The sequence below is a fragment of the Ailuropoda melanoleuca genome, chromosome 16 (assembly GCF_002007445.2).
Source record: "Ailuropoda melanoleuca isolate Jingjing chromosome 16, ASM200744v2, whole genome shotgun sequence".
Lineage (NCBI taxonomy): Eukaryota > Metazoa > Chordata > Mammalia > Carnivora > Ursidae > Ailuropoda > Ailuropoda melanoleuca.
Window position 1 is genome coordinate 68093489 of NC_048233.1, and position 10797 is coordinate 68104285.

Sequence of the window (10797 nt, forward strand, 5' to 3'; positions counted from 1 at the left end):
GATGGAAGGGTCCACTGAAACTCACATGTAAAGTAGAAATGGCACATTCATGAGTATAATTGTTTTGGCCCCTTCAGCATCTTGGCTTTACATGAAAAAAAAAATAGCAGCTATTCCTTTTGGGGGAGCTTTGTCCTCCTTTCTGCTGCCTGAAGCAAATCTGCTGGCTCAGTGGGGCCCTGGGCTTGCAGAGCTTATACTAAATGCCTGAGCCTGTTTCATGCATAGCTCATCTATACTGAAATACAGTGGCATCCACTAGGATATTGCACCCGTTCAAACTCAGCACCAGCTATGCAGAACTGAAAATGGACACGGTTGCTCTGCTCAGTGGACAGACCTCAAGGTCATATATCTGACCAGTACTCCCCTTGACGAACTTCGTTACATTTTTACCTACACTTGGACTATTGCTAGTTGCTTAGCATAGACTGGCAAATTAGAAACACTATGCTTTATACGTCTTTATTATTTCTATCATTATTTAATCATTATCATTTTAACATTACCTTTTTTCTGTAGTTAGTACTTTATGAGTTCTAAGAAATTTTTGCTTACTCCCAAATTTTGAAGATATTATCCTGTATTCTTCTAGAAGCCAGATAGCCTTAGGTTTTAGGTTTATATCTGTGATACATCTCAAAATAATTATGTCTTACAATGTAAAGCATTACATAGGGGTCAGAGTTTTTGTTTTTATTATTTATTTCTTAATATGACATCATCCCAACACAATTGGTTGAAGAGATTTCTTTTCCCCATTGAATCACTGTACTGACCTTGATGAAAACCAAATAACAGTTAATTTTTAAAGAATGTATTATTATATTTTTGTAAGTAGGATTTCTTAAGATACAAAAGGCTCTAACCACAAAAAGAAAATGCTCATGTACTTAAAAAAATAAACTTAAAACTTTCATTTGTCATAAGTGCATTAAAGAAAATATAAACCATTAATCAGAGAAGACAGTCGAGGTACATAGAACTGATACAGCTACAGGTCTAGATATGGGTATATGCTTCCTCAAATGAATAAGAATGTATAAACAACTCAACAAAAATACACTCAGGTATTAGCAAGCCATTTATAGAAGAGAAAATATTAATGGCCAATGAACATATAGAATGTTTAACTCTATTAATAACCATTTTATATCCATTCAATTGGACAACTTAAGAAAATGCAAAATATTAGTGAGCATATGGATTTATTAAAAACTGACAGTTGATGCAACAATTTAGAAGACAAGTTGGCATTCTTTTCAATGTAAATATTCAAACGTCCTCTGGCCTTGTTACTTTGCTCCCAAGTATATATGCAAAGACATTTTGGTACTTGGGTCCTATGAGATATATATAAAAATATCCATAACATAATTGATCATAATACCAATACATATGGAAATGGCACAAATGTCTTTTGACAGGAGAAATAATGAATTGTGATACATTCTTAATAGAATATTACACAGCAGTGAATATTATTGAAGTAATGTTCTATGCAAAATATGAATGAATTTTAATGTCATAGGGCAATATTAAAAAAGCAAGTTACATAAGATTGCATATTTAAAAAAAAAAAAGCAAAACCAAGAATATATGTGTATAAAAAATACATTAAAAAGCAAGCTAATGTCAAACAAATTAAGGACACATGTAACCACTTGGTAGTGGTAAGTGGATAAAAGAGACATAAATATCTAGACTCATGTTGTTGGTAATGTTTTAACTTGAGGCACAATAATTTCACCAATATCTGTGCTTGCTTCAGCAGCACATATACTAAAATTGGAACGATACAGAGAAGATTAGCAAGACCCCTGTGCAAGAAAAAATTCACAAATATCCATTATATTATTTAAAAAGTTATGCAAATAAATGTATATTGAAATATATAAATGTAAATTAATATTTGAATAAATATACATGCAAATTAAAATTAAAAAGATATGCATGTGATTTAATTTTGATAGTGCTTTATGATCTGAAGATAATAGTTAATTGAATTCTCTGTTCATGTTCCCTCTATGAAAACACAAAACACATAACAAGCACGTGGTGAATACAAAGGTTGAAGCCACTGTGAAAACAAAAGTCAAAAATCTAATCCTTGTATCATATTCTGTGTTCTTCATTATTGAAATACTTAAAGTGACCTGTAAATGACCTGCTTGTTGAACATCAATAGGAGTATGGTTACTAAGTTTCCGCAACTAATCTTTAAAGCAGCTCGTAGGCGGCAAGGCTTTGAGTTTGTGCTCCCGTGTCGATCATCCCCTTAATGAAACATTCTACCACAGCATGGCCAAGACTTCCCAAGAGAGTAAAGAATATTTTTATTTTATCAGCCAGAGTATGCTCTTCTTAATCCTGGCTGTTTGAACACTATGAATCATCACATGTTCAGCACAAATGATTTTAGACATTAGTAAATCAAAATTACCCTGTTGGATCTCAAACTTGCCATAGATGCTGTTGCTTTTGACCTGTGAGAGAAGCAAGGGCAGCAGAGAGGATTATAGCAGCATAAAAGTAGATGCCTTGTGTTGTTTCTATTTGTAGCACATCCTGACTACTAAATAACAGGAAAAAAGATGAATATCCAAATAGATAGTGACAACTTGATCAAAAGAAGAAAAAAAATGGAGTCATGTACAACAGACTTAATCAGGTTAATTAGAATCTGGGTTGCATCTTGGACCTGGGAATACTCATCACCGGGCTGTCATCTGAAGAAGGATTACCCTCACTTTGTCTAAGGAGTGTGGCAGGTGTGTTGCATGTGGATAGATTGTCTCACACCAGCTCTCTGGGAAGAAGCTCTGTCGCCGAGTTGCAATTTAGCAGCCTGCCACTGCACACGCTGAAAGATGCCTGGTGTCCCTGTTACTCCAAGGTCCAGAAGCATGATTATGTGGTGAAAGTGTTGGTGAGGATGCAAAGGAAGGAGGAGGAAGAAGTAAATGAGGAGAAAAGGGAGAATAACAGCTAGGAGAAAATGTAGAGGAAGGAAACAAGAGAAGAAATGAGGGGAGCTAAAGAGCAATGGCAATAAACAACAGACATTGTGGAAGGAATTTATTCCAAATCAAAACAAATGCATAAATTAACAATATATGAGTGCGGCACTAGCCTCGCTTTAAGGAATGCCATCTAGTTAAGGGACTTTTGATATAATTTGAACTGAAAATTTTGCCATAGGTTCTTTTTTTTTCCTCTTTATTTCTTCCCTCTCCTCTTCACTTTCTCTTTCCCTTCATCGACTTCTTCTCCAAACCTCGGCTTCTTCTTCCTCCTCCTTCTAAATATGTGCACTACTTATAAGTGTCTTTGAACCAAAAACCCTTCCTTAAGCTTCAAAAACCACACATTTCAACTTGCCATAGACAAATGCCAGGAAAAATGGAATGGCACGAAATACATTGATTCTTTGCAAGTATCACGTATCCCTTTGGAGGAAAGGAGGAGGTTCAGTTTCTGTGTCTGCCTCACCTTAAGATGCATAATGAGTGCAGGAATAAGAGTCTTTAAGGGAGACATGTGACTTATAAAAAAATAGAAAAGGTAATAGAAAAACATGTTTCAATTGTGTTGAGCACCAGAGGCAGGATGAGGAAAAGATATTTTTGCTTAAAGAGACACTGAGGGTATTGGTTTTTTGTTTTGTTTTGTTTTGTTTTTATTGCTGTGGATTTATGACATTGTCCTTCTCTAAGTTATGCATTTCTTTTTACTTTTTAATTTGGTTAGATATTTACATCCTTATACACTTCCACTAACACAAAATACACTCAACAAACACACACACACTTCTAATAGAAAGGGCCCATAGAGGAAAATTCTATTTCTTGACTTATCTTCTAGTTTCCCATTACATGGACTATGATAGATATATACACACACTAGATTTCAGAAATTAGAGGTATAAGTCTGGATACCTCCCAAATAACTCAGCTTACTTATATGGTACAACTAAAAAGTTTTGAACTAGAATCTAAAATATTTTAAGTCATGAACAATAGATGACTGTTTTTAATTAAAACTTATAAATTAATGCAAATTGACTATTTTAATATTCATATATTTTTAAAGGTGTTGATAAATTTGTTGCTCCTTCTCATTTCATTTTAGTGCCTTAATTCACATCCTCCAGACACCCTCTCTGGATACATGTTTAATTTTTTTAAGTATTTTAACCTTTTTGGGGGGATACCAACAATTTCATTTCTAAATATGATGCTTAAATATGTGTTTACTGTTTTTTCAGAGTTTTAGACATTATCTCTAAATGTCTTTCTTCATTAGTTTCTTAAGAATTTATTTCTTTTATTTCCACTCCCATATTATATCTCTCTCATTCTCTCCCATATAGTTATATTACATATTTTGGTAAACTAAATATTCAGTATTTTTATTAAATATATATTAAAATAGAAAATTTATTAAGTATTAGAGTTATTAAAGTGGCCATTTTCAAGTGAGTTGAATATTATGATTATCATTTCCCTTATAAGTCTCTGCTTATTTAATTTTTTGTTATTCATGTACTTACTTTTTTAGGTCTCATTAGCGATTTTTCTCTAAACTCTTCAATAAATCTGAAAAAAAATCAGAATATGGTTGATTATACAATTGAATAGATAGCTTCCTATTTATTTAATTCATGCCGTTTCTCATAGAATTCACAATTCACCAGTTCCGATCTCTATGTTCATTTCAAAGATAAAGCCAAAGGTATTGTACTAAAAAAAATGAGAACATAATGTTATAACAAAAGGAATAATCAGAAGATATGAATGAACTCGTGGGAGAAAGATATGAAACATTCACTAGAAGAGCTGGAATAGACCAGCTCTTAAATATAGATTTAAGCATTGTATTTAGAAATGAAATTATTGAGATCAGAAAATAGTACTTAATGGGACACCTGAGTGGTTCAGTCAGTTAAGCATCTGCCTTTGGCTCAGGTCATGATCCCAGGGTCCTGGCATCAAGTCCTGCATTGGGCTCTTGCTCAGTAAGGAGCCTGCTTCTCCCTCTGCCTGCCATTCCCCCTGCTTGTGCTCATTCTCTCTCTTTCTTTCTCTGTCTTTCTCCTTCTGACAAATAAATAAATAAATACAATCTTCAAGAAAAAGTACTTAAATTCTACCAGAAGATAAAGAAAAACACTAAATGAAAAACAGTAAGTAATCAATGAGCATCTTCCCTAGACCATGTATTAAACAATTTGCTGGTTTATCAATTAATTCAGTCACTCCCAGAAACCAACAGAATGGATGTGAAGAAGCCTCTATTCTAATAAAACATAGCTTGAAATATGTGACTCTTTTATACCTTCAATGATTTCCTTTTTTTACATATAGAACCAAAGCTTCTCAGTGAGTTTGCAGTTTAGTTTTGGGAGACAGACATGTTATCACACTGTGTGAGTGCTAGGCTGGGTGTGTACACAGAGTGCTCAGGGGCAGAAATGAAAACCAATTATTCTCAGTCTGAGTGCATGGGTGGGATGTGGATACACAAAGAGAGAAGGGTTTTCTGGATGGGCTGATCCCTATGCTGAAATCGAAAGAATAAACAACCATTATTCTGGTGGAACAGTGGGGGAAGGTTTTTTGAGGCATTGATGTTTCCATCTGCACCTCTCACTGAGTTGTGATGGTAGATGGAGGGCAATGGATGTATCCGTGGAAAGATGCTGAAAAATCAGTGGGGCTCATCACAAGTTTGGACAATATAAACTGTCACATACTTGATAAAAATTATTTATTTGATGAATCTGACCAGATCAAGAGTGTGTGACTCATGTGATGCCAGGAGATTGGCAGGAAAATAAGACATCTATCCTAGGAAAGAGGCGGGAAATGACTTTCCATCATTTTCAGAAATATGACATGCCTTCTCAAGTCGCTGAATTCTCATTATCCACCTGACAGTCTTCCAGCACTAATGCACCTGTTGGAAGAACGTGGATGAGGACTTCTTCTAAGGACGAAAAGAGACTGTCTCTTATCAAAGAGAAGCTCAACAAATGGTCTGAAACCATTAGAGAAAGTTGTGCATTCCTATATAAATACTTGCTGGAGACAGACGGCATTTTTACAAAATACCTATACACAGAGGGTCTTAAGTGTTTCATTTCACAGTGATATAAAACAAATAATTTATCGTTTTAGGAAGCTTCACGGAGACTGCAACATTGTAATTCATTGCCTAGCCTACATACCTGGGACTTTGTAAAATTAGAAATAATGGCACAGAAGTCTATGTAAATGGAAAAATCTTCCACTGGGTTGTTTTGTATATTCCCTACATGTTTGACCTAAGCACTGAATTAACTAGGATCTCAGAAATGGCATTTTGTAACTGACTCAAAAACTGGGGCTAAGAAGTAGAAAAGTTATATTAATTACCATTCCTGGTTAAGAGTGACTTTGAGGAAATGCTTATACTTGACGGAATGAGAGGTGAATGTTCTGACCTGTGGAGAGATTAGAGATGTGGTCAAGAATAGACAAAAGGAATTTCAATGTCAAAAAACCTCAAATTCAATACAAAGTGAGCACACAGAAGATCATTACAACTACGAACAAAAGGCACAGCTATTAATGTAACAAGTTGCAAAATAAATATAAGATTATGCACCCAAACCTGCCATCACCAGGAGCACTAGCAGCTGTCAGATAACTAGAGGCAGAAAGGTCAAATAATTATATATCTTCATAAAATGAGATTTCAAGTGCACTTTGAATTCACAATGGAGCATCCTCAATCAATAACAATATCAAATTCTAAGAAAGGTGCAAAAGGAGCAATTCCATAATTACAGTATAAGTGATATAATTATTTCAGATATTTCAATAGTCTTTGCCAAATGAGAACAGGAAAAATAAACATTTCCTTAGAGTAGAAACTAGGATATATGAAAAAGTTCCCAAGTGTGTAATTCGCAATAAGATTTAGATGCTATGGAGATTTCAAATAAAATTCCATGTTATGTTGAAGGCTTTGTTTTTTGTTTGGGTGTTTTAAGAACACCCTCAGGGTCAGAATGCTAATTTTACCCCAACTCTAAAAAAATACAATATTCTAAATTTATAAATGCTAAGCCAGCATAGCCTTCTTCACAAAAAGAAATGCCATTTATTGTTTAAAGTTTTTATTTAAATTCCAGATAGTTAACATACAGTGTGTGTTTGTTTCAGGTGGACTGTTTAGTGGATCAACACTCACATGCAAAACCCATTGCTTTTTGTGAAGAAACGTCTTTTAAAGGTACTCAGGGGCCCTTTTGAATTGCAGATGCTTAGTGAATTTTGTGCTTGTGTCTAGAGTTTTTATCATTGGCGGAAAGACTTGGGGAAGGAATTAATAGTTTGAGTGCCTTCACGTGCCTATTGTTTTATGCACATTATCCATTAACATTGACAAGGTGATCATCCTTGTCCTGTTTTATACGTAAGAACCTGAACACGGATTAATTACAACTAAAATCAAGAAAGAGAGATAACAAAGGCTGCTTTAGATTCAGGAGACCCGGGCTTCATCGCGGTTCTGTCACCCTCTAACTATGTCACCTTGTTCAAGTTACTGAAAGTTTTTCTGTGACCAAGTTTTCTCAGGGACAGTAGCACCTGGATTTAATGTCCAGCTAGACTTAATTTATGGAAGGTACCTAAGATGGGCCAGGCATTAGTATTCAATAAAAATTGGCTATTTCTTTAAATTCCAATTCTTCTAATTTTGTTATAAGTAGCAAGAAGTAAAAATCTAATGCTTTCTTTCTTATTTTGTTACCAGATTCCAAAATAAGTTTTTTTTTTTTTAAGACTTATTTATTTATTTGAGGAGGGTTGGGAGGGGCAGAGGGAGAGAATCTCAAGCAGACTTCCCACTGAGAAGGGAGCCCAACGTGGGGCTTAATCTCATGACCCATGAGATCATGACCTGAGTGGAAACCAAGAGTTGGAGGCTTAATCGACTGAGCTATCCAGGCACTCCCCAAAACAAGGTTTTTAACATACACAAGGTTGAAAAGTAGCCTGTATACTTATAATCTATAAAAATTGGACATAGGAGTCAGTAAGAGAAAATTAATTTGATATCTGTGGTATCTACCATATTTTGAATTAATGAAATCACTAGCATTTTAAGAAAATTTACTTGAAAAGGGAGGCTTGAAGATACTGTTTTGAAAAAGACACGAATATTGCTAAGTAGTGTCATTGGAACAGATGAGTTTAAATATTAGACGGACTTTCTTGTGGGTGTCATTAAATAATAATACAAATAATAGTACAAATAATCCCTATGCCCAGTTCAGTTGTAGACGTGTTCACCATAAAATAATATTTCTCCCAGATATTCTTCCTTATGAAAATAAAGTGTCATATTGTTTTTTGTTTTGTTTTGTTTTTATTTTAATTCCAGTTAGCATAGTGTTATACTAGTTTCAGGTGTACAATACAGTAATACAACAATTCCATATATTATCTGGTGCTCATCACAAGTGACATATTATTTTAAACAACTTTTAGAGACACACTTAATATTCTTCAGCAAGATCTTGTCCTGAAATGGTTCATTAGACATCTGTATTATAAATTGGAAGCAAGAAAATGTGAATTTTTTTTTCCAAATGTTGACTTTACCATGGCATTCAAAGCCTCCCAAAGACTATCTCCTTCAGCCTACCCACCCATTGCTTCTCTCTTGCCTTCCTTGATAAAGCTCTTTGTTCCTCTAATATATTTTGTTCATTAACTCTAAATATGCCTTTTGCTTGCCTACCCTTATCTACTCTTCTTTCCTGGAATGATCTGTTCCTTCCTCATTCTCTACCCTGATGTACAAACTTAGACCTGATCCTGCTAGCTCCTGATTATGTAACCTGATTCCTCCACCCTGCTCTATAGACTATCTTTGGAAAATGTCATATCTCCTTCTCCCCAAATCACTTTAATGTCCAGCAGACTCTTATGCTGAAAAAATTTTAAGGTACATTTAACACTTCCCATGAACTTTTTCATAGCCATCATTGGAATTTATGTTAACACCTTATATTCCTAGATATGATAGCCTTTTTTTCCAACCTTATCAGAATAAAAGAAGAAAATGAGGTTTGAACAAATCAGTTTACCTGTTTAATTCCACACAGGTAGTTTGCATCAGACTCGGAACAAGAAACTTTCCTGGAGATTAATCGTCCAATTCTACTCCCGGTGATGAGACATTGCTCTGTCTTATGGTGTTACCCCAAATAGATTATAATGTATCACCATTTTTTTTGTCTGGATTCTCTACAAGACTGGCTCATTTATTGCATTTATGTCAATTAGTGGTTGATCGAACTGAACACATAAGATTTGTGCAACAGCTGTAAAATCCACTTGCACTGTGATTTTGGATAATATGTAGGTGTACTTCCTGGAAATACTGAGGCAACATTTTCTAGGCCTACAGATAGAAAGAAATGGAATTGCTTCAGAATTCTATTTATACCTTGATCACATGTTTTCCCAAGACAACTGGGAGCTATAAAACAAAATGGACAAGTATAGATGTAAAACCTTGAGTAAGTTTTTGGTTTCCCAAAACCTAGGGGATGTCGTAGCACAAAACTGTTCTGTTTTCTAATAAAAAAATACGATACTCTGAAAGGGGAATGTGTGGGGCTTCTCATATCTTTCTTTGCTCAGACCTAATCACATTACAAAAATGAGCATCTGGCTATTGAAATTGTAGTCTGCAAATATACAGGCAGGCTTTTTTTTTTTCCACTCAGAGTTTTTCATAAGCATTTGAGATTACATTGTCCTTTTTGCATGAAGTCTGTGTTAGGTAGGAAGAATGAATCAAATATTAAAAACGCAATGTGGAATCTATCATTTTATGTTTTCAAAAGTGGTGTTCCTTCACAACCTCAGGAGAGAGGTATTATTTTATAGATGTCAATGGCTTATGCATTGGAAGCCTCTGTGAGTAAAGTAGCATCTATGTAAACAGTATGATACTAAGATTTAGCTCCCTTAAATCAAGTAGTTACCTGAGTATATAAGCTGATACTGCTCAATGAATCAATGCAAAAATCAAATAAAACTAAAATTTTAGGGGCGCTTGGGTGGCTTAGTCAGTTAAGCATCTGCCTCCAGCTCAGGCCATGATCCTGGGGTAATGGGATCCAGCCGAACATTGGGCTCCCTGCTCAGTGGGGAGTCTGCTTCTCCCCCTCTCTCTGCCCCTCCTCCTGCTTGTGCTATCTCTCTCTCTCAAATAAATAAAATCATTAAAACAAACAAACAAACAAACAAAAACCCCTAAAATTTGAGTAGGAGAAACAAAAATTTTGGCTTTAAAAAAATTTCTGTTTCTCTTTGCCTTATTAACTTGTGCAAGACAGCCAGTATCAGGATTCAAAAATCCAAATATTTGCAAAAGATAAATAATTATCAGATTATTTTTTGGAATAACAGCAAAATGGGAGATGGGGAAACTTGATAGTGAAAATTTCCCCTACAAATTTCACAGATCTGAAAATTTTAGACAACTTAAGTAAATGGAGATGAGCATTGAGTAAATAATATATTTACTCAATATATTAGAACATTCTGCTGTTTTTTACTCTTATGATCTTTATAACTGTTCATATTTCAATAATAGTATAAGAAAAATGTGAAAAGCTTTGTCTCTGTTTGTTGTTTTTCAAATGTTTTCTTTTCCCCTCAGGAATTTTTGAAGTATATACACTTGCTAAATATGACAATCTGCAATTACTTGCAAGTAATTAATTTGGAG

The 10797-nt window shown here is 34.6% G+C and overlaps 1 pseudogene; it reads left to right on the forward strand.

Moving 5' to 3' along the window:
- The first annotated feature begins 1758 nt into the window (after nucleotides 1-1758).
- Nucleotides 1759-1859, forward strand: LOC117796882 (annotated as a pseudogene).
- The last annotated feature ends 8938 nt before the right edge of the window (nucleotides 1860-10797 follow it).